General features: G+C 44.3%; 1 protein-coding gene across 1 annotated transcript in view; it reads right to left on the bottom strand.

Moving 5' to 3' along the window:
- The window catches only part of LOC127542516 (transcriptional repressor protein YY1-like), a 144599-nt gene extending 136623 nt beyond the window's left edge, over positions 1 to 7976 (bottom strand). The window contains exon 1 of the mRNA XM_051968171.1: positions 7779 to 7976. The gene's annotated coding sequence lies outside the window, so the exon portion shown is untranslated. The remainder of the gene's footprint in view (positions 1 to 7778) is intronic.
- Between the last annotated feature and the right edge of the window lie 13175 nt (positions 7977 to 21151).

Below are 21151 nucleotides of genomic sequence, written 5' to 3' on the forward strand. Positions count from 1 at the left end.
GGATACAAGAGTAGGTGACAGGTTATGTCCCTCAACAGCCCCTCAGCATACACCTGCTGCAGACAACACTGACTCACATTTGAGCCTTCATTCTATTGGACCGACTCATCACCTTGTATGTCCCCTCTGCACGCGTGCCCACAGGCCCAAGGATAGTCATTGTACTTTGAGGATTGGTGAAGGGTGACAACATGGACCATCCTATAGCTTCCAGGAGATGGAGGTGACCAGAGTCCTCCTTACACTCTTGCTCTTAGGCCAGAGATCTCAGGCAGAGTCTGGCTCCATGACTCTCTCTGTGTCTTTAGTGTCAAAGCCCAGCTCTGTGGCATTTTCAGAGGGTCCTACAATTTCTGCCTTCCAAAAAGATTTGGATGAAATGATTCCTCAGCAGAGAGGAACCAAAGAAGAGGCTTTGTGGTTAGGGATGCCAGGATAACCCAAGTGAAATCTGACTTGAACATCTCTGCTCCCAGAGGGAGGGGATGGGAATGTTACCTGGTGGTCCTCAGAGATAGTGGACCAAACAAGAGTTTAAATTACATAGGCAATAACAGAAGGTATCTCACTGACACAGGGTGCAGGTGCTGGTCTAACTTCTGGTGGCAGGTGGACCAGAGGAGCTCAGGAATTGATAGTGATGGAGATGATAAAGCAGGTTTGTGTTGGAATTGTAACAAGACAGATCAGACCCCATGCAGAAACAAATTCTCACACCTTTTTCATCCTTAGCATTAATGACTGTATTAGAGGATAGTTTTCTTTTCACCAACAATAAAGAGGCAAGGAATTATTGAACCCTTTTGATCCCTTTATTTTATGATGTGAAGGGGCCCCATAACGTAACTGTTTTTTATGACAAAATTTAAACATACTTTGGACTTGCTTCTGCATTTGTTCCTGGGATGATAATGTTTGTGACTTTCTCCTGAAGCATACTATTCAGGAGCATCTCTGCTGAGTTAAAATGGCAGGTGCTCATTTTCTGTGATAGCCTAGACTGAGGTTAATCACTCTGGGCAAGTCACTCACCCTCAGTTTATTTCCTTCAATGTAAGTAAGGGATAATTATAATACCCACCTCCTCAGGGTTGTTGGAAGGAGTAAATGAGGTGATATTTGCATAGTACTATGCCTAGTTCATAAGGGGATAGAATGCAATAACCCTGATTTTTGGGTTTATCAGTATCCAGGCTTAAAGCAAGTCTGGGTACCATCATCTTCTGAAGATCTCCCTCACTAATTCAACCTGCCCTTGACTCAAAAATAACCCTAAATGTGTTGATGTCATCTGGAATTGATGCCATCCTAAAGGAAGAAGCTGTACAAAAACCATATTTGATTTAATAAAAAAAAACAGGTGATAGAGGATATATTTCTAGTGTTTGGGGATTTTTCCCCTCAAAGAAGGAAAAAAATCCATGATATTTCATTTCTCTACACTCTATATTATTATCCAAAATGCAAGTAGAAAAACATTTTTTAAGAAAAAACTAAAACAAAAGGGATAGACCATATCATTGGAGTTTGAAAATAATAACTGTTGATAACATAAAATATTTGGGAATCTATCTGCCAAGGCAAAGTAGGAACTATATGAACACAACTATAAAACATTTTTTACACAAAATCAGATCTAATAATTTGGGAAAATATCAAGTGCTCATGGACAGGCTGAGCAAATATAATAAAAATGACAATACTACTTAAATCAATCTACCTATTAAATGCTATACCAATCAAACTCCTAATAAATTATTTTATGGAGCTAGAAAAAATAATAACAAAGTTCATCAAAGAATTTTAAGGGAATTAATGAAAAAATTACCAATGAAGATAGCCTAGCTACACCAGACCTAAAACTATATTATAAAGCAGCAGTCATCAAAATCATTTGCTACTGGCTAAGAAACAGAGTAGTTGATCAGTTTAATACGTTAGGTTCACAGGACAAAATAGTCAATAATTATAGCAATCTAGTGTTTCATATACCCAAAGACCTCAGCTTTTGGGATAAGAACTCACTATTTGTCAAAACTGGAAACTATGGGCATTGTGGGCATTGACCCACACCTAACACCGTATACCAAGATAAGGTTGAAATGGATTCATGATTTAGACATAAAGAGTGATATTATAAGCAAATTAGAAGAACAAAATGTGAGGGTTAAAAAGCCTCTAGAAGCAAGGAATGCAGTTCAAGGCATATGGGAGAACCTGAGGGATGAGAGCTACCTAGTCGCAGGGGAGTCCTACATGGAGGTGGGGCGTATGCCCAGGAGGCGGTGTCTGACCTCAGGTACCACATCTCTCTCTCCTTAGTGCTCTCAAAACATAGCACACCTCCCTCCTTCTTCTCCAGCCAATCCCATTAATGCCAGGTTCCTAGAGGACCTCCCCTTCCCCCAGATCTTCAGGGGGGTATAACTATGTGCTATCTAAGAATAAAGTTCTCTTTTGCTTCACCCCTACCTACTGGTGGTCTCTCTCTGTGGGATCCGGGTTGGTGCCCGAAAACAGGTAAGTGTGGCCTAGCCGTGCCATTGACGAACGGGCATTAAGAGTAGCTCAAAGAGGAGCCACCATGTTAGAGTAGTCCATAGGGGTGTAACAAGTGGCACCCGACAGGGACAATTTTGGCTAGGACCTCACCTTGTAGCAGGCCTACAGGTAGGAAGAGAAACAGAACTCTGCTCTAGAGGGAGTAGAAAGTTTGGAAAATGGGACAGTTTGTTGTGAGGGTCCCAGACCAGGAGATACCAGGGAAAGAAGCTTATAGAATAGTAAAACAAGTAGGATTGGAAATGAATTTAAAAACGTGGGAGGTAATAGGTAGTCAGATGACTTCCTATGATAAGGAAGCTATGGGAGCCATCCTGGAATGGCATCAAGTGATTGGGGGCACTTTAAGAAGTGTAAGCTGCAATCCATTAAAAGTAGATAATGAAGTACAAATGGAGAGTCATAAAACAAATGAGGGTCATAAACCACACTTGCTGGGATCAGCCATGCCCCATAAAATGGAGCCGGTGGAAGTTAGCTATGGGAAAGAACCAAGAAATAAACAGGAAGATGAAGGAGGTGGATGTGACTTGAAAGAAGGAAGAGATAGTGAGGAAAAAGCAGGAAGTGGATATGATGGAACAGGAGGGGGCAGAGATAAGATGAGTAATGAGAAAGTAAAGAGAGAGGCATATGACCTTGAAGTAAAGGACAGTGATAAGATGAGGGAGGAGAAAGTAAGCAGAGGGAAGGTCACCTCTGTCTCCAAGGCATGGCCTTCTCCCTCCTCCCCCGCCTTCCCTGAGGAGATATGTCTCCCATCTGCTCCCTCTGTGCACACTTGTGAAGGCTTTGGAGATTCCCAGACAAGTTTAGGACAAATAATACAGAAATCTGGAAAATATAAAAGAAATGAGGATCAAATGCAGTGTGATGTAGCAGTATAGCAGCTGTGTCCCAATGTGCCCAAAGAGCATTTAGCAAAATTCAGGCTTCTGGAAATGACTAGGATTAAACAGGGTCCAGATGAACCTTTTCCTGATTTTGTGACCTGCCTACAGGCTACTGTTGAGAGGTCAGTGGGCAGAAGAGAAACCTCCAGCCTCCTTATACAGAAATTGGCAGGGGAGAATGCTAATAGTAACTGCCAGAAGGCCATGCTTACTTTAGATGGGGACCCTGGCCTGGAAGAGATAATAAAGAGATGTGAGAATGTTGGCTCCAGCGCCTTTCAAATAGATGCCCTGGCGGCTGCTGTATCTAAAGGGGTTGCAGCAGAAGACCTGCCCTGGCAGTCTGCAGACAAACAGGGGATATTCCGACCCCTGGTGGTCGCAGGTCTCAGGTACAATCTGTGAGACAGGGACATATTGAAGGCTCGTGGGGCCTCAGTTTATATACCACCTCCACAGGATTTTTAATTGGGGCCATTGGGGGTTTGGGCACCACCTTTCATATCAAGCCCAAACCATTAACATGGAAATCTAACACCCCAGTTTGGGTACCCCAATGGCCTTTATCAGCTTATAAAGCCCAAGCCTTACATGAAAAATTATGGAACAACAGTTGAAGGCCGGACATATAGAATCAACGTCCAGCCTATGGAATAGCCTTGTAATTATCATAAAGAAAAAATCTGAAAAATTCAGAATGCTAGTGGACCTTAGGACCATTAATGTTACTATTGAACCTATGGGAGCCCTACAGTCTGGCATGCCATCTCCTAATCTAGTACGTACCCAGCTGGCCAGTTACAGTAATAGACATACAAGACAGTTTCTTCTCCATCCCTGTGGCCCCAGAGGAGAAGAAAAGATTTGCTTTTACCATGCCCTCTATAAACAATGCAGGGCCTGATCTGCGCTACCAATGGAAAGTTCTCCCCCAAGGGATGTGTTGTAGCCCCACCTTATGTCAGGTGTACCTAGCGCCAGTGCTAGCACCAATTAGGAAGGTGTGGCTTCGTGCCATGATACTGCATTATATGGATGATATACTGTTATCAAGGAGCAGTGGGAAAGATCTCTCTGCCCAGCTTAAAGAGACCATGAGCACTCTCACTCCCTGGGACTCCACATGGGGACTTCTACAGTTACTAATCAGGTACCTAACTTATACTTAGACAAGGTGAATATTCTGAACCAATTTCAGAAACTAGTTGGACCAATTCAGTGGTTAAGGGCTCATGTCCTTATTCCTATTTCTTTGATGCAACTTTATATGACATCTTAAAAGGATGTAAGAGATACCCAGAGCCCATTAACATCATATCAGATAGCTTATATGCTGTCTGAGTGCTCAGAGGCATTGAGGATGCTGTCCTACAGCCTCAGAATCCTTCAATTGCTGACCTGCTTGCTGACTTGCAGCTGATTTTACAGATTAGGAAACATCCCATTTACATCCTGCATGTATACTCTCACCAGTGCTGCGCAGGAGGCATATTTGGGGGCAATGAGGTGGCAGACCACATTTTACGATGCTCCCGTCCCACAGTCACCACACCCCCTGAATGTGCCCATGATTTTCTCCACTTACCCAGTGATTCTCTATGTCGCCTTTATGGCCTCAGCTGGGAACAAGTCTGACAGATAGGGAAGCAGTGGGTTCAGTGTGTTCAGTTTCTCCCTCCTCCACCCAGTAAAGGAGTTAATCCCCAGGGCTTATTCCCCAATGATTTGTGGCAAATGGATGTGACACAGGTGGCTTTGTGGCCATCCAGGTTTGTATTGACACCTTTTCTAGAATCTTTTGGCTACAGTGGCCTCCCATGAAAACACTCCTTCAGTCATTAAACATTTGTATAGTGTTTCTCCTTTCATGGAGTTCCTAATGCCATAAAGTCCAACAATGGGCCAGCTTATACCTCTAAGCAGATGGCTACCTTCCTCTCTACATTCTCCATTAAACATGTTACAAGGATTCCCTATAATCCGCAGGGTCAGACCCTGGTGGAACAGGCCCATCATATTCTGAAGGCCACCCTTATTAAACAGAAAGGGGGAGGAAGTAGACTGAACCCCCAATGGCTCACACAGGTGAATGTGGATAAGACCTTATATACTTACAATGTTTTGTGCCTGGATAGGGATACCAGACTCTCCAGGAATGACACATTTGATACAATCTTATAGACAGGACAGAAAACTAAGCTCCATGAAAACTGCACTTCAAGCACCAGAGAACATTCAAAAGGTCCTTTGGAAGGATGAGGAAGGACATTGGCAAGGTCCATTTTTAATACTTTGGAGAGGGCCAGGATATTTATGTCGTGCAGGTCCTGATGAGGAAGGCCACTGGATTGCAGAAAGAAGGACAAGGAAAGTTGCCCCTATTAAAACAGAGGCTGAAAAAGAAGAGAAGGAGATGACCCAAGAGATGCCCGAAACAGTGCCATAGCAGAGAGATGACTACCCTTGTTGGACTGGCTTAGTGATTGGATCCAACATACTTTCCCATCCCCTTCTATTGTATCTCATGGGCTCTTATGTAGCCATTTTGTATTGTTGCTTCTTTTGCTTTTGCCTACATTGTTAGGATGCTTTATATGTATTCTTTTTTTATATATTTTATTTTATAATAACTTTATATTGACAGAACCCATGCCAGGGTAATTTTTTTACAACATTATCCCTTGCACTCGCTTCTGTTCTGATTTTCCCCCTCCCTCCCTCTACCCCCTCCTCTAGATGGCAAGCAGTCCTATATATATTAGATATGTTGCAGTTTATCCTAGATACAATATATGTTTGCAGAACCGAACAGTTCTCTTGTTGCATAGGGAGAATTGGATTCAGAAGGTAAAAATAACCCGGGAAGAAAAACAAAAATGCAAATAGTTCACATTCATTTCCCAGTGTTCTTTCTTTGGATGTAGCTGCTTCTGTCCATTATTTATCAATTGAAACTGAGTTAGGTTTCTTTGTCAAAAAAAATCCACTTCCATCAGAATACAGCTTTATATGTATTCTTTAAAAAAATTCTTTAGAGGTGCTTATGGAAGAGCTTCTCATTCATCAACATGAGAACATTGGTCTTATTAATAAAAGAGGGGGAGATGTAAGGATTAAAAAGCCTCTAGAAGCAAGAAATGCAGTTCAAGGCATGTGGGAGGACCTGAGGGATGAGAGGTTCCTACGGGGAGGTGGGGCTTATCCCCAGGAGGCGGTATCTGAACTCAGGTACCACGTCTCTCTCTTTAGTGCTCTCAAAGCCTAGCATGCCTCCTTCCTTCTTCTAGGACCAATCCCATTATGCCAGGTTCCTAGAGGACCTCTCCTTCCCCCAGATCTTCAGAGGGGTATAAATATGTGCTATATAAGAATAAAGTTCTCTTTTGCTTCACCCCTACCTACTGGTGGTCTCTCTCTGTGGGATCCGGGTTGGTGCCCGAAGACGGGTAAGTATGGCCTAGCCGTGCCGTTGATGAACAGGCATTAAGAGTAGCTCAAAGAGGAGTTACTGGGTTAGAGTAGTCCATAGGGGCGTAACACAAAAGATAATATACTTCTCAGATCTATGGAGAAGGAAGGACTTTGTACCCAAAGAATAACTGGAGTTCATTATTGAACACAAAATAATTTTGATTATATTAAGTTAAAAAGGTTTTGTACAAACAAAACTAATGCAGACTAGATTAGAAGAGAAGCAATAAAATGGGAAAACATTTTGTACATTCAAAGGCTCTGATAAAGGCCTCATTTCTAAAATATATAGAAAACTGACTCAAATTTATAAGAATTCAAGTCATTCTCCAAATGATAAATGGTCAAAGGTTATGAACAATTTTCAGATGAAGAAATTGAAACCATTTTGAGTCATATGAAAAGGTACTCTAAATCACCAGTGATCAGAGAAATGCAAATTAAGACAACTCTGAGGTTTGACTCAGATTAACTAAGATGACAGGAAAAGATAATGATGAATGTTGGAGGATATATGGGAAAACTGGGACACTAATACATTGTTGGTGGAGTTGTGAAATGATCCAACCATTCTGGAGATCAGTTTGAAACTATGCCTAAAGGACTATCAAACTGTGCATACCCTTTGACCCAGAAGTGTTCCTGCTGGGCTTATATATCAAAGAGATCTTAAAGGAGGGAAAGGGACCCATATGTGCAAAAATGTTTGTGGCACCTCTTTTCATAGTGGCAAGAAACTGGAAACTGAGTGAATGCCCATCAGTTGGAAATGGTATATGAATGTTATGAAATATTATTGTTCTATTAGAAATGACCAGCAGCATGATTTCCGAGAGGCCTGGGGAAACTTACATGAATTGATGCTAAGTGAAGTGAGCAGAACCAGGAGATCATTGTACACGATAACAGCAAGATTATATGATGATCAATTCTGATAGATGTGGCTCTTTTCAGTAATGACATTGTTCAGGCCAGTTCCAATGATCTTGTGATGTAGAGAGCCATCTGCACCCAGAGAGAGGACTGTAGAAACAAAATATAAATCACAACATAACATTTTCACTCTTTTTGTTGGTATTTGCTTGAATTTTATTTTCTTTCTCATTTTTTTCATTTTTGATCTGATCATTCTTGTGTATCAAGATAATTGTATAAATATATATGCAAATATTGGATTTAATGTATCTTTCTATCATGTTTAACTTATCGGGTTACCTGTCATCTAGGGGAGGGAGTGGGAGGAAGGGTGAGGAAATGTAGAACACAAGGTTTTGCAAGGGTCAGTGTTGAAAAATTATCCCTACAAATGTTTTGAAAATAAAAAGATTTAATAAAAAAAGAAAATCAAGTAAGAGGTAGCGGAACGATGGGGAGTGTGATGGGAGAAAATCCTAAAAATGACTAAGTTCATCTGCTCAGGAATTCCCCCACTCCCAACAAAACCTCCCCAGGGCACCTCTCTTAAGCTTGGAGAGGCTCATGTTTCATTGAGACCCTCCGATGTGCTGTACACTAACTACTCAGAGGGAGAAAATGTCCACTCTACCATGTCTAATTCCACTCTTAGTTTCTGTCCTTTCAGTGTGGTAAACTGGCCCATGGGAAGTGATCTTTTCTCCATTCCTTCCATTTTCTTCCCCTCCCTCTTTCATTTCTCCTTGCCCTTTCCCCCTTGCCCTTCTCCTTTTTCTTTCCCCCTTTTCCCCTTTTTCTTTTCCCCTTCCCTTCTCCTTTTCCCATTTTCTTTTCCCCTTCTTCCTTTCCTTTCCCCTTCTCCATTTCCCCATTCCTCGTCTCTCATTCCCTTCCCTATTCCCTTTCCCCTAGCTTTTAACCTTCCCCCTTCCTTTTTCCTTTCCCTTTTTCATTGCCTTTTATCTTTGGCTCTCTTCTTCCCCTCCCTCCCCCCTCTCTCTTCCGCCTTCTCTCCCTCCTTCTCTGCATTCCTCTGTCCCTTCTCAGTCTCTCTAGCTCTCTTCCTCTTCCCCCTTCTCTCCCTCATTTCCATTCCTCTCACCTCACTATCTCCTCTCCCCTTCAATCTTCTCTATTCTATGCCATTTTTTCCTCTCTCCCCCTTATTTTATTTTTCTCCTTCCTCACTTGGACAAATTCAAAGCTCCTATGATCAAAGTGTCCAAGAAAAAACAGGAGCTTGTCTCAGGCCATGGTGGTGTTGAATAAGGATTTGGGAAATCAAACAAGAGGTAGAGAAAGAATCAGGATGAGAAATGACAGTGGTGGCAAGACAATCTGAAAAATGAGTTTGTCTGCCCAGGAATTCCCAACCTCCCAAAAAAGGAAGCTCTCTTCAGCTTGGAGTGGCTCATGTTCGACCTCCTGCTGTGTGGATTGTAACTTGTCAGAGGGAGAAAATGGTTCCCTCTTAGTCCACCTTGCCATGTCTGGTTCCACTTTTAGTTTTTATACTTTCAGTGGGGTAAGTTGGCCAGTGGGAATTGAGCCTTCCTCCATTGCTTCCATTCTCTTCCTCTTCCCATTTCCCTTCCATCTTTCCCTTCCCCTGTCTCCTTCTCCCCCTAACTCTTCCCTTTTCCCCTTCCCTTTCAGCTTTTATCTCTCCCTTTCACAAATCTTTCCTCTTTTCCTTGCACTTTGCATACCAGCTCCCTGCCTCCCTGCCTCTCTCCTTGTCTCCTTTCTCCCTCCCTCTCTCCCTTCTCAGTCTCTCTCTCTCTTCCTCTAATCCAGGGGTCTTCAAATTACGGCCAGTGGGCCAAATGCAGCAGCTGAGGACATTTATCCCCCTCCCCCAGGGCTATGAAGTTTCTTTATTTAAAGGCCCACAAAACAAAGTTTTTGTTTTTACTATAGTCCGGCCCGCCAATAGTCTGAGGGACATTGAACTGGCCCCCTATTTAAAAAGTTTAAGGACCTCTGCCAGGTAATCCCTTCCTCTTTCCCCCTTTTCTCCCTCCTTTCCCCTCCCCTCTTCCCACTCTCTTCATCCCCCTTCCCACTTCTCTCTCCTATCCAATTTTTTTCCTTTTCTCTCCCCTTCTTTTCCATTTCTCCCTCCCTCACTTTGACAAACTCAAAGCTCCTCCATCCAAATTGTCCAAGAAAAACAGGAAGTGTTTAATAAGGATTCTGAAAATCAAGTAGGAGGAAGAGGAACAATTGGGAAGAGAAATGACAGAGATGCAAGAAAATCTAAAAATGACTGAGTTCATCTGCTCAGGAATTCCCCCCTCCCAACAAACCCTCCCCAGGTAATATCTCTTAAGCTTGGAGAGGTTCAAGTGCTGGATACTACCTTGTCAGAGGGAGAAAATGGCTCTCTCTTAGTTGATCATGTTGCTTCCATTCTCTTCTTCTCCCTTCCCCTTCTCTTTCCCAAGCTTCTACTTTTTGCTGGTTCCCCTTCCCCTTCCATCTTTCCCTTCCCCCTTTTTCCTTTCACTTAACTACCAGCTTCCTTCTTTTTTGCTTCTCTCCATGTCTCTCCTCTCCCTCCCTCCTCCTCCCCTCCCCCCTTCCCCTTCTCTCTCTCTCTCTCTTCCACCCTCTCCTTCTTTCTTCTTCTCTCCCTTCTAAGTGTCTCAACTTTCTTCCTCTTCTCCCTTCCTCTTTCCCCCTCTCTCCCTCTTTTCCCACCCCCTCTTCTCACTTTCTTCTCTACCCTTCCCACTTCTCTCTCCTGTTCCACTGTTTCCTTTTTTCCCCTTCTTTCCCTTTTCTCCCTCTCTCACTTTGACAAAGTCAAAACTCCTCCTTCCAAAGTGTCCATGAAAAACAGGAATTTGACTGAGGCCATGGTAGTGTTCAGTAAGGATTTTGAAAATCAAGCAGGAGGAAAAATTTTTTAAACAATCAAATAGGGGAAAGAGGAACAGTTGGGAAGAAAAATGACAGTGATGCAAGAAAATCCTAAAAACGACTGGGTTCATCTGCTCAGGAATTCCTCACCTCCCAACAAACCCTCCCCAGGTAATCTCTCTTAACCTTGGAGTGTCCCATGTTCTGTTCAGACTGCCTGCTGTGGGTGACAATACCTTGTCAGAGGGAGAAAATGACTCCCTTAGTCCGCCTTGCCATGTCTGTTTCCACTTTTAGTTTTTTTCCTTATAGTGTGGTAAGTTGGTCCATGAGAATTGATCCTTCCTCCATTGCTTCCATTTTCTTCTTCCCCTTCTCCTTCTCATTTTAGCTTGTTCCCATTCCTCATCCACTTTCCCTCTTGCCTTTGGCCTTCCCATTTTCCCTACCCTCTCTTTTTTTCCTTGCGCTTCACCTACCAGCTCCCTCCCTCCCTGTCTCCCCAATTCCTCCCTCTCTCTTTTTCTCTCTGCCTCTCTTCCTCCCTCTTTGTCTACCTCCCTCTTTCCCTTCTCAGTCTCCCTCTCTTCCTCTTCTCCCTTCCTTTTTTCCCTTTTCTCTCCCTCCTTTCCCCTCCCCTCTCCCCACTCTCTTCATTCTCCTCCTCTCCTCTCTCTCCTGTCTAACTTTTTCCTTTTATCCCCCTTCTTTCCCTTTTCTCCTCCCTCACTTGACAAAGTTAAAACTCCATCCAAAGAGTCCAAGAAAAACAGGAATTCAGCTGAGGCCATGGTAGTGTTCAGTAAGGATTTTGACAATTAAGTAAGAGGTAGAGGAAGAACTGGAAAGATAAATGACTGTGTTGCAAGAAAATCCTAAAAATGATTTAGTTCATCTCCCCAGGAATTCCCCACCTCCCAAAAAACCCTCCCCAGGGAAGTTTTCTTAAGCTTGGAGTGCCTTATGTTCCACTGAGATCCCTTGCTGTGCAAGATACTAACTTGTCAGAGGGGAAAAATAACTCCTTTTTAGTCCACCCTGCCACGTCTGGTTCCAATTTTTGTTTGTGTTCTTTCAGTATGGTAAACTGGCCCATAGGAATTGAGCCTTCCTCCACTGCTTCCATTCTTTTCCCCTTCCCTTTCCCCTTCTCTTTTTCACTCCCTCCCCTTGCCTGTTTCCCTTCCTCTTCCATCTTTGATTTCTCCTTCCCCTTTACTTTTCCTTTTTATTTGCCCTTTGTTTTCCTGTTCCTTCCCTCCCTCCCTCCCTCCCTGTTACCTCCCCCCTCTGTTTCTGTGATTTCTATCTATCACCATCTTTCTATGTTCATGTCTCCTATAGCAGTCCAATGAATGAAGCGCCCCAGATTGCGCAGGGTGGAACTCCTGACCCTTAGCTTTTTGTCTTGGGATGGGAGGGATTTCCTTAGGGACATAAGGGCAGCAGTGCCATCTGGTTGTTCTCAATGCTACAGAGTACAAGCAAGTTTGGACCAAGTGGGCAATGACATATTGAGTTCCATTGTAAATCCAGTATTGACATCGTATTACCTTTGATGACCAGACTAGGGGTACAGATTCAAGGGATGATATCGCTTTTAATGAGAATACGGAGGAATTGTGAATTTTGGACATGTCTGATCTAGGGCCTTCCCTTCTAACAAACCCTCATTCACAAGTATGCTGGTCATTGAGACACTCTTCCCCTTCAGACCTCACATTTGGGGGTGGCAGCTGTGCTTCAGGTCAAAGACAGTTGCCAGTAGCCTATGCAACTGGGCCTCCTTTTTGAACCCCTTCTTCCCAGTTGCTTTAAGGAACTAGTCTGGACCCAGTGGTTACAGCAGCCAAAAGGCCTGGTGACCTTGGCTTCTTTTATTGAAGCTTTGATGAAAACCAAGCTCATCCAAGGGGATGTTCAAGTAGATATTCTACCTTGGTGTCTCTACGGTACCCTTGAAATCCACTGGCTGATGAGGTTTCTGGAATCATCTTTGCACTGCATCAGTCTGTACATCACCTATAGGAGAAAGCTTTTAATCAATATAGGATGTCACTTCTCTGCATAGTGAAATAGTGGTTGCACATGGAGTGTGGGGGAAATCATCCTGGGGGATTTAGGCTTCAATGGAACAGAAGTCTCCGTGGCCATTGGGGAGGGTGAAGGCCTGCAGCCCTGGCTTCTCAGCTTGTGGTTGCTAAGAACTGAGTTAAGCTTAGGCTGTAGCCTCCCTGGAGATCTATCTCAAGAACTGTGACCTGTGTCCCTACCTAATGGTCCTGTGGGCCTTACTCACTAAAACTCTATGACAAGATTGGTTCGTGAGGCCAAGATCAAGGAGGAGACATTAAAAAAACTTCACTTTTGATTTCATGGGGGTTGCAATAGTCCAGTTTTTGTTTTATTACAATGCTTTTAATAGAAAACAGGAAGACTCCCCAGAAATTTCAGTTATCTCCATGATGCATTATTATGCTAAAAAATAACAGAAAGAGGGGTTGTAGGAAAATGAGTAAAGGAAAAAGACAGTGAAATTCAAGTTCAGTTGAGATATATTTTACCAGGCTTTCCCAAAGAAAACCATGATCTGAAGAGCCTTGTCATCCTCAAGTCTGAATTCCTCTCTATGTCTGAAGGAATTCTAGCTTCACTGATGGAATGAAATAAGGGGTCTTTCAATTTTGCACAAGCCAGACTTCTATTCTGCCCTTCCAGCAAGTATAATGGGTTGTGAGTGGTTCATGGGGCTGAGTTCAGTCATTTCTTCTGGCCAAGAATTATCCACTTCCCAGAATATCTTCCCAAGGGAATCTGCTAAGCTTGGAGTGGGTGAGGTTAATGAAAAGAGAAAGGAAAAATAATTTAAATCAGAAAATATTACACTAAGTTTGCTTATGATATCAAGTATCTCGAGATCACTAGCATTCCCTTATCTTCTCAGATTTTCAGGACCATTAGAATCCATGGTGAGTAGGGGTAGGAATAGGAGTAGGAATGCATTGAGGAATAAGCACTTTGCCTCCTCTGCACTTCAAGGAAGTGTAATGGGTTCTGGTGGTTTATAGGGCCAAGTTTGCCTCAGTTGGGTTACTTGCCCAGGAATCACCCATCTTTGCAGATTCTGTGTTAAGCTTGGAGTAGGTGAGGTTCCAGGGAGACCCCCCACTGTGCTGGACACTGCCTGCCCTGAGAGAAAACCTGGTTCCACTTTTTATTTCTGGCCTTTCAGTGTGGTCAGCTGGCCCATGGGAATTGGGCCTTTCTCCTTGGCTCCCATCCTCTGCCTTTGTCTGTCACCTCCCCTTTTCCTTTCCCTTTTGTTTTTGCTTTCCCTTTCTTTCTCTCTCTGTCTCTTTCTAGAAGACCCTAGTTCCTAGAGATCACCTCCACAGTCCTCCAGCTTCTGGAAGGTGGAGCACAAAAGGCTGGCAGCGACCATGCTGCATCTTCCATCCACACTGTCCTGCAAGCCAGCTCTCCAAACCTCACCCCTAATCACATTCTCCCAACTCTGACCAGTATATACACTTGCCCCTTGGGGAGCTGGGTGAGGAAAGGGGACTGGAAACATTTTTTTTCCATCTGGAAAGGGAACTTGTGATTGCCGAAGGAGTCAGAAGGGAGAGAGCCAGATTCCCTCCTGGACTCAGTGTCCTAGTATTGAGCTCGCACAGGATGCTCAAGAGATGGGGAGTGATTTTTGCCAAGGGAGGATTGACAAGGTCAGGGGGAGAGAAGAACTGGGCCCATGGAGTGGCTGAGCTCAGCAGGTTCATCACATACAAAGTCTGTGAAAAGCCACAAGAAATGTCTCTGACAAGGAGGGCAGACCCTTCTGCATGCACAGAGACCTTGTACAGCAAAACCTCGGTGACCTCCATCTCATAGGACAGCTTCACTCAAATCTCGTGACTCAAAACATAGTAGAAGTACAATCCTTTTAAGGATCTGTTGAGTCTGTGGTCAGGTGGGATAAGAGGCTTTTCCCTGTTCACCAAACCAGACCTTTCTTCTGCTCTTCCAGAAAATAGAATATGTTCTAGAAGATGCAGGGCAAGGTCGAGTCCAGTCAGGGCCTCTGGTCAGGAATCACCCATCTCTCCACCTCCAATCACTCCCCGGGGAGTCCGTGTTAAGCCTGCTGTGTGTCCAGTTCCAGGCAGACCCCCTGCTGGGCTGGCAGCTCCCTTCCCTACTGGAAAAGATGCCATCCTCTTAGTCCCACCTCCCCCACCTGGTCCCAGTTCTGGTCCTGGTCCTTGGGATGGTGTCAGTCACAAGCCAGGGTTGTTTGTTGTTGTTGTTGTTGTTGTTGTTGTTGTTGTTGTTGTTGTGTTTTTTCTCCAATTATTTAGTTTACTAACGGGCCTCTGGCAGGAGGGCAAGAGTTGGGGAAGAGAGGTGAGCAGGTTCAGGGGCTTGCCCCTCAGCTTTGTATCCCTGGGATGGGGGAGATCATCAGAGTTACTAATGTGACTCCTGGTGGGGCACTGATCCAAGGATGTGAATGCAGAATGTGAAACTGTTCAATTCTCCCAAGTTCTTACTGAGCTCTCCTGGTTTTTGTCCCAAGCACACCCTTTTCTTTCCTATGCTTAGGGCCCTTTCTGGGGTTGGTCATGGCGAAGGGGTGACCCAGGGTCATTAGTGTGTTTCCAGAATTTTTTTTGTCCTTCATAAATTGTATCAGGAAATCTGGGAACTGTTCCCCCTGGTTGGGGAGATGAGGTAGGGAGACGGCCTTTCCCCATCACCCCTGTCTCTGTGACTTGAGCAAGTTTGAATTGTTGCTCCAGGAGGGTAGAGGGGATGACATGTACAGGAGAAGGAGCTTGTGGGAGAAGAGGTTGACTTGTGGGAGACGGGTGAGTGAGGCTGAGTATATGGCCAAAAATGGAAGGAATCACAACATAAGCAGTTTCCGTTAGGATTCCTTCTTTTATTTGTGTGAGCAGGTGGCAGTTGGGATGCCAGTAGATGATGATGTGGATGTGGATGCAGGAGAGTTGGGGATTTGGGGCAGATTTGAACAGAGTCCTCCTTTTTAACAAACCTCTTCTCCATTGTGGTCCTTAGTATCAACAGTTGCTTTAACACTAACAATAAAAACACAACAATAAAAACATTCAATCATTTTATTTGCTGATCCAAATCAAGGTTCCCCCATCACAAGCTACTGCATGAGTAGGAATACAAAGATATTCTGTGTTATCAAGGTCCATAAGAAAGATAATGTCTTCTCTTCTCTTCCTCTTCAGCTTAGTAGTATTCAGGGGTGAATCTGCTGCACCAGAACGATAATGTTTAGGAATATCTTCGGTCTGGGTCTCTCTTTTGAAATTGTTGTGATCTCCAAGTTGCTCCAAAGAGACCTGAGCTTGGGACATTCTTTGTGGGTTTTTCTGGGAAATAGTCGTTGTTCATTGGTGGAAACATCCTAAAATATGAATCATCAGGTCTTCCAATATGAAAACGTGGTGAACAGTGAGATGCTCCAAAAGGATAGTCGCTTGTCTCCCTCTTCATGGGGGGCATTTCTGGTAAACCCTCTTTGCCTTTTAGTGGCACCTGCCCATAAGCTTCAGGACCTGGGAATCTTCTTGGAGGCTGTGGTGAACAGCTGTGTCCCCCAAAATAATGGCCACTAGGTTCTTTCTTCATGCGTTTCCCTGGGAATTGATCTTTGCCCAGTGGTTGGAATCCTGCAAAACCTTGGGGATCAAGGCCATGATTTTGAAAGTGTGGTGGGTATGGCCCAGATGCCCCAAAGAATTGGTCACCTGCAGCCCTCTTCATGGGGCTCTCTGTGCAACCAGTTTTACCCCATGGTTGGATTAGCCCCCAAGGGTGGGAATCCGGGCTTCTTTTTTTAACTTCCTCTGAGCACCCAGCTGCCCCAAAGAAATGGCCACCAGGAACAACCTTCATGGGCATCTGTGAGTAACCATTTTTGTGTCCTGGTTGGGTCAGCCAAACAGATTGGGGATCGGGGTCTCCTTTGGGAAGTTGTGGTGAGCTCCAGACTGAACCATAGGAACAGTCACCTGGAACCCTCTTGGTGGATGTCTGTGGGACACCAACTTTGCCCCGTAATTGGATCTGCCAAAAAGCCTGGAGATGGGTGTCTCCTTTCAAACTGTCAGAACTGGTCCTGAGGAGTACACCTTCAGGCACAACTTCAATTTCCATGACCTACCTTCCTCTAAAGAGGCTGGTATGTCTCTGAAATGACCTTGAGATCGAAGGAGGGGAAAAGGAACCCGAGTTCACTTCAGCTACCAAAAGTCACTGTAAAGGCAGGTAGATTTTCATCCAAGCAATAAGATTTGGGAAAGATTGTAGACCTCACTGTGAAATGATAACATCCCTGAAGATTTTCAATGAAACTCGGGGGTGGGGTGGGAGGGGGATGGGGGGGAGGTTTTGGAGAGGGCTACAGCACTCCCTTCCTAGCTTGTTAGTGTCCAGGCTTTGAATAAACTTAGGTTCTAATCTCCCCTCAAGCCCTCTCTCAAGGATTGGGTCCTGCTCTCTACCTAACAATAGGCCAGATTTGCTAACAATGGTTGTGCTGGCAGGCTGTAGAAGCTTGTTTACAAACAAACAAAAGCAGTAACACTGATTTTTTTTCAAGTTTTAAAAATGTTTTTTAAAATTTTAATATTTTTATTTTCCCCAGTTACATATAAAATATTTTTACATTTGTTTTTACAACTTTGAGTTTCAGATTCTCTCCCCTCCTTCCTCCCATTGAGAAGGCCGATGTGAAATTATGTATAACATTTCTATAAAGGCCATGTTTTGAAAGAAAAGAGATTCTCCACCCCCAAAAAAAACACTCTGGAGAAAAAAATTTTCTTGTCACCTTCTGTTTCTTACATCATTACAGCTATCCCCAGTATTCTTTCCTTAATTCCTTTCTATGGGCCATCCCATAAAACAATTAGTTTTACCTATTGATGTTCTGACTCAGTAGTGTGTACCAAATTTCTGAAAGCCATCTTATGTGATGAAAAACTCACACTGGGTAAGCGCCCATGTGGAAGCCAGAAAAAGACTCTCAGAGGCTCCAGGAAGACCCCCTGCTGTGCTGGACACTGACTGTCCTAATGAGGATTAAGATTTCTCCTTGGTCCTCTATGCCCAGCCTGGTCCCAGTTTTGGTTGTTGCCTTCAGGTGCGCTTAAGAGGCCCCAGGGATTCTTTATTTTTATTTTTTAATTCCTACATATAACCTCTAGCAGAATGGTCAGCAAGAGAGCAGAGAATTTAAGCTTCTTTTCCCTAGGATGGGAGGGGATCATCAGGGTCATGAGCAAAGCAGAATTGAAGTAGCTCGACAGAAACACAAGATGCACAAAATTAGAGAATCCACCCTAAGTGTTCATGGGGTCAATTTGTGCCGGACCTGTGGCAGAGCATTCTGAGCTCCTTTGGGTCTGAGTGATCACAATTGGACACACGGTACCTTGGCCCCAACATAGGGTATCATCGTGCTCCTCTTCAAGAACAAAGGGTGGCCAACCAACCATTTTACAAATCAGCTCTCCTGAATAATCTCCTAAAAAACTGTGAAAACATGGGCACCCGGGGGTGGCTGGGGCCTGGCTTCTCACATGCCTTCACTGGAGCCATGGAGTCTTAATCACTTTGTTCCATTCACTTTTGATTGGGGTCAGGGGGCAGGGAGAGGGGAGGGGGGGCTGGTTGTGGTTCTCCTTTCCACTGCCATTGTTGTAGTAGGTGCACACATATGTATGTGTGTGAGTGTGTATGTTTTTCCTTTATTCCGATGTCTTTTCATTATCATAATATAGGACATATAATACATTCAATAGAACTTGTTCAGCCATTTTCCAACAGACCCCATCTCGTCCATTTCCAATTCTTAGCTGCTGCAGAAAAGCACTACTATAATTATTGTGATGTATATGGTGAAGATCTTCTTATCAATATCTGCTCTGAGATATAACCATTTATTAAGTACCTGTTTCTGTGCCAAGGAGTATGCAAAGAACTTTTGTCAATATTATCTCATTCAAGCCCAGTCAAAGAGTCTCTATTTCAAAGTGTAATCATTTTAGTCCTTTGATTTTCCAAATATTTTTAAAAGGATTGCAATATGGTAAAAATTCCCCTTTAAAAATAATATATTGTTTTATTTGGGGAGGGGGATAGGAGATGTGAGCTTTTCCCCTTTGCACACTGGAGTAATTTCAGTAATTTCATTTTTGTTTATTTTTATCTTGTTTTAAGAAAGTGCCAGCAGGAAGTTTTTTTAAGGGAAATGGCTAATGAAAAGAGAAAGGAAAAATAATTTAAATCAGAAAATATTACACTAAGTTTGCTTATGATATCAAGTATCTCGAGATCACTAGCATTCCCTTATCTTCTCAGATTTTCAGGACCATTAGAATCCATGGTGAGTAGGGGTAGGAATAGGGGTAGGAACGCATTGAGGAATAAGCACTTTGCCTCCTCTGCACTTCAAGGAAGTGTAATGGGTTCTGGTGGTTTATAGGGCCAAGTTTGCCTCAGTTGGGTTACTTGCCCAGGAATCACCCATCTTTGCAGATTCTGTGTTAAGCTTGGAGTAGGTGAGGTTCCAGGGAGACCCCCCACTGTGCTGGACACTGCCTGCCCTGAGAGAAAACCTGGTTCCACTTTTTATTTCTGGCCTTTCAGTGTGGTCAGCTGGCCCATGGGAATTGGGCCTTTCTCCTTGGCTCCCATCCTCTGCCTTTGTCTGTCACCTCCCCTTTTCCTTTCCCTTTTGTTTTTGCTTTCCCTTTCTTTCTCTCTCTGTCTCTTTCTAGAAGACCCTAGTTCCTAGAGATCACCTCCACAGTCCTCCAGCTTCTGGAAGGTGGAGCACAAAAGGCTGGCAGCGACCATGCTGCATCTTCCATCCACACTGTCCTGCAAGCCAGCTCTCCAAACCTCACCCCTAATCACATTCTCCCAACTCTGGCCAGTATATACACTTGCCCCTTGGGGAGCTGGGTGAGGAAAGGGGACTGGAAACATTTTTTTTCCATCTGGAAAGGGAACTTGTGATTGCCGAAGGAGTCAGAAGGGAGAGAGCCAGATTCCCTCCTGGACTCAGTGTCCTAGTATTGAGCTCGCACAGGATGCTCAAGAGATGGGGAGTGATTTTTGCCAAGGGAGGATTGACAAGGTCAGGGGGAGAGAAGAACTGGGCCCATGGAGTGGCTGAGCTCAGCAGGTTCATCACATACAAAGTCTGTGAAAAGCCACGAGAAATGTCTCTGACAAGGAGGGCAGACCCTTCTGCATGCACAGAGACCTTGTACAGCAAAACCTCGGTGACCTCCGTCTCATAGGACAGCTTCACTCAAATCTCGTGACTCAAAACATAGTAGAAGTACAATCCTTTTAAGGATCTGTTGAGTCTGTGGTCAGGTGGGATAAGAGGCTTTTCCCTGTTCACCAAACCAGACCTTTCTTCTGCTCTTCCAGAAAATAGAATATGTTCTAGAAGATGCAGGGCAAGGTCGAGTCCAGTCAGGGCCTCTGGTCAGGAATCACCCATCTCTCCACCTCCAATCACTCCCCGGGGAGTCCGTGTTAAGCCTGCTGTGTGTCCAGTTCCAGGCAGACCCCCTGCTGGGCTGGCAGCTCCCTTCCCTACTGGAAAAGATGCCATCCTCTTAGTCCCACCTCCCCCACCTGGTCCCAGTTCTGGTCCTGGTCCTTGGGATGGTGTCAGTCACAAGCCAGGGTTGTTTGTTGTTGTTGTTGTTGTTGTTGTTGTTGTTGTTGTTGTTGTTGTTGTTGTTGTTGTTGTGTTTTTTCTCCAATTATTTAGTTTACTAACGGGCCTCTGGCAGGAGGGCAAGAGTTGGGGAAGAGAGGTGAGCAGGTTCAGGGGCTTGCCCCTCAGCTTTGTATCCCTGGGATGGGGGAGATCATCAGAGTTACTAATGTGACTCCTGGTGGGGCACTGATCCAAGATGTGAATGCAGAATGTGAAACTGTTCAATTCTCCCAAGTTCTTACTGAGCTCTCCTGGTTTTTGTCCCAAGCACACCCTTTTCTTTCCTATGCTTAGGGCCCTTTCTGGGGTTGGTCATGGCGAAGGGGTAACCCAGGGTCATTAGTGTGTTTCCAGAATTTTTTTTGTCCTTCATAAATTGTATCAGGAAATCTGGGAACTGTTCCCCCTGGTTGGGGAGATGAGGTAGGGAGACGGCCTTTCCCCATCACCCCTGTCTCTGTGACTTGAGCAAGTTTGAATTGTTGCTCCAGGAGGGTAGAGGGGATGACATGTACAGGAGAAGGAGCTTGTGGGAGAAGAGGTTGACTTGTGGGAGACGGGTGAGTGAGGCTGAGTATATGGCCAAAAATGGAAGGAATCACAACATAAGCAGTTTCCGTTAGGATTCCTTCTTTTATTTGTGTGAGCAGGTGGCAGTTGGGAT

Source organism: Antechinus flavipes, chromosome X, assembly GCF_016432865.1.
Source record: "Antechinus flavipes isolate AdamAnt ecotype Samford, QLD, Australia chromosome X, AdamAnt_v2, whole genome shotgun sequence".
Taxonomy (NCBI): Eukaryota; Metazoa; Chordata; class Mammalia; order Dasyuromorphia; family Dasyuridae; genus Antechinus; species Antechinus flavipes.